Genomic DNA, 3,547 nt, shown 5'->3' with positions numbered 1-3,547 from the left:
AAGAATGCGAGTGGGGTGGGGGTGGGGGGGGCGGGGGTAGTAAGAAGAAGAGATGTGGGCAGATGGACGGGCTGGAGAAACTGTGGACACTGTTTCACCGAGGTCTGGGGCGCACCGAAATAAACCCGGCTCCGCTTCGGCAGCTGTCCGCCACCGGGTCTGAGCCGAGGAGGCCTTACCGTTGGTCCAGCCTTCCTCCGACACTGCGCGGAGCGGCCCGCTACCAAAGCAACCGCTTCAAGCTGCCCTTTGTTGGGCCCTCGGTTGTTGTTAAGTGCCGTCAAGTCTATTTCGACCCTTAGCGATCCTGTATAGGGTTTCCAAGGGAGCAGATGGTAAGCGTGAACCGCCGACCTTGAAGTTCAAACGGCTTTGCAGTCCAGCGCATTAACCCACAGCGCCACACCGGAGAGCAAAGGCAAACTCTGCGTCCTTGAAGACACCTTGGCTTCGGGCTCCCTCCCCACTCTACCCCAGTCATCCTACTCCTTCGGGTTCCACACAGCGGCTCCTCACCCCGCCCTAACCTACCCACAGGCACCTGGGCCAGGAAGGTGGAGAGACGCTTTGGGCCCAGGTACAGAGCCGGTTCCGTCTGCCTCGACCACGGGATTCATCAAATCCGTCGAGAAAACTGCAGGTCCGGCGTCTCCTGAGCACTCACAGGCGAGCCACGGTAAAGGAGGCCGGGCCCCACTGCTCCCAGTGTACCGAGGCAGGCGTGTGTGTCCGCGCAGAGACCACAGTCATTGCTGGAACACCCCTCTTCCAAGATTGACTTACTTGTTCTTCTGACAGTTAATGGTGCCTTCAGTATTTACCTAAGGACACAATTTAGAAGGGTTGGGAAAGAAGGTGGGATGGAAACAAGAATTACAAGTGTTAACCGCTGCAGCCAACATCAGAGACAGGGTGAAAATCAACATATGTTTGGTTAACATTTGGAAGACAGCGGAAATTCTTCTCAAAGACTGCCTTTGCTCCATCATACATTCGCATTTTTATAAGCTCCTGGATATTAACTCACTTGTTAGTGTCACAATACTTTCCCAGAACTCAATGCCCCCTCCCCTCCGGGGCAATCTGCACTCTACCGGCTCAAGATCCTTCACAGTCTGAAGGAACTCCCTCTTTCTCCTTCATACTAAGAGTGCCATAACTGAAGGCTTCTAGGCGCCACGCACTTTCTTTCCTCTGGTTTTCCTCCTCCCAATTTGTCTCTTTCTTCCAAGTTTTAATTAAAAATATAAATATACAACTAAAGCCTTCATCTTAAATGTCCCGGGAGCATGTACACAAGGGAGAAGTTAGAGCAATAATGATTGCGAACAATGGTTATAAAGGGTTTGAACAGAAACAAACAAACAAAAACATTAAAAATCCTTCTGCCATAAGGAGCAAGTGGGATAACTGATGTTACCTTGAGGGCATTGCAATCCATTGAAATGGAACGAAATGAAGTATATGATTTGTTGAATTTTAAGGAAATCCTTAAATAATAAATCACTCCTTAACTAGGATTTTTTTAAATGTACTTTATATAGAAAATAAAGATGTTGGCTGATAACATTTTGGTATATTTGTCTCTGAATACCGATATTTTTTGTTATATTTGTGTAACAAATATAAAATGAGTTGATTCCAACTCATGGAGAGGACCCTGCCAAAGGGTTTCCAAGGCTGCAAATTTTTAAAGAACCAGAAAATCTCATCTTTCTCCTTATGAGAAGCCGGTGGCTTTGAAGTTTGGGCCTTGGATATAGCAGTCCAGTGCTTATCCTACAACACCACCAGGGCTCCTTGTATATGAATTTGTTGTTGTTGTTTAGCGCTTTTGAGTCTGTTCTGACCCATAGTGACCCTGTATAGGGTTTCTGAGACTGTAAGTCTTCAAGGGAGCAGAAAGCCTCATCCTTCTCCTGAGGAGTAGCTGGTGGGCTTGAACTGCGGACTTTGTGGTTCCCAGTCCAGTGCTTACCATATGGAGCCACTGTACTTCTTTGTATATGTATTTAATAGTTAACTATTTACCAAATTGGGTTTATTCCCTAAATATATTTTGTACCACTGCATTAAGGGTCACTTAACATCACATTGGACTCCTGGGGTGGACTGACAGACATAAGGTTAGCAGTTCAAACCCACCAGCTGCTTCTTAGAAACCCCATACAGGGTCGCTATGAGTAGAACTCTAAAGACTCAATGGCACTTAACAACAACAACAATATCACATTAAGGGTCAATTTGAATAAATTGTATTTTTCTTGGAATTTGTATTTTAAGTTTACTGGCAGCAACAGGGAAAACAGAGATGATATAGATACGTTAAACCCATGTTGGTAATAGTCAGTGAAACATGTTGAATAAAACTAAAGACTTAAAGAGTAAAATATGAATTCCCAGTGAAGAGTTTTCATCTTGTCTAGACAGGTCTGGTGAAAGAAGATGGGGATAAGATTCTTATGATTCAATAGTGAATACTTGTTATCATGAATAATTGCAACTGTCACAACTGTTAAGGTTTTATAACAAAAAGCGGAGAGTAGTTAATCTTACAGTCCAGAAGCAGAGGACCATCAAGGGAGAAGAGTATGCGCAGAACGTGGGACCCTATCCAGAGAGGCAGCAACACCAGAGATGGAGGCAGAGATGAAGACTTAGAAAGATTGAGCAGCTGAGCACTCCAGACACGTGTAAAGAGTAAGGCTGTGTGCTGGCAGCCAGGAGGCAGGCTTGCAGAACGTGCACTTTGGTTGTTTAAATTATTATATATTTCTGAGTGTTTTTGTGTACATTTCCCCCTTCAGAAGGAATAGAAGGAAATACTGTTGGATAATAATGCACAAAGGAGATCTTAATCATTGCAATGAGACAATGAGTGTAAAACCAATGTTCTCCCATGGAAACTATCACTCAATTCACAATAAAAACAAAAAACAAACAAATAAGCAAAAAGAGTTAAATATGGTGAACTGGAAAGTTCATCAACTAGTAATTTATCTTTCATTAGGTAAATTATTCTAGAAGTAAGAATAATAATTAAAAAGGAAAAAAAGACAGGTAGTTTTAAGTATATAAGCAAAGGTACAGTGACAACAATGAGGCTTAATTTTTTATGCTTTTATTATTTATCACCTACATTTAAATTTCCTTATGAAAAGGACTTAAGCTAGAATTACGGCTAGTAAAAATGACCTGTGTGTATGGTTTGAAAAGGAATCCTTAAAGAGAAAAAAGGATACATAGGAGAGTTCAGAGTCTTGGTGTGGCTCTATGGGTTAATGTGCTGGTCAGTTTGAACAATAAGGCTCAAAACGATAAGGTCTGTTTGAGCCATATGGTTGGCAGTTCAAACTCACCAGCCACTCCTGTTGTTGTTGTTATTGTTAGGTGCCATTGAGTCGGTACCAACTCGTAGCAACCTTATGCACAACAGAACGAAACACTGCCCGGTCCTGGGCCAACCTCATTATTATTGCCAGGCTTGAGCACATAGATGCTGTCACTTTGCCAATCCATCTCGCTGGGGGTCTTTCTCTTTTTCTTT

Source organism: Chrysochloris asiatica, unplaced genomic scaffold (genome assembly GCF_000296735.1).
Source record: "Chrysochloris asiatica unplaced genomic scaffold, ChrAsi1.0 scaffold00466, whole genome shotgun sequence".
In the NCBI taxonomy this organism is placed as follows: domain Eukaryota; kingdom Metazoa; phylum Chordata; class Mammalia; order Afrosoricida; family Chrysochloridae; genus Chrysochloris; species Chrysochloris asiatica.
Note: the sequence above shows the minus strand (reverse complement) of the source record.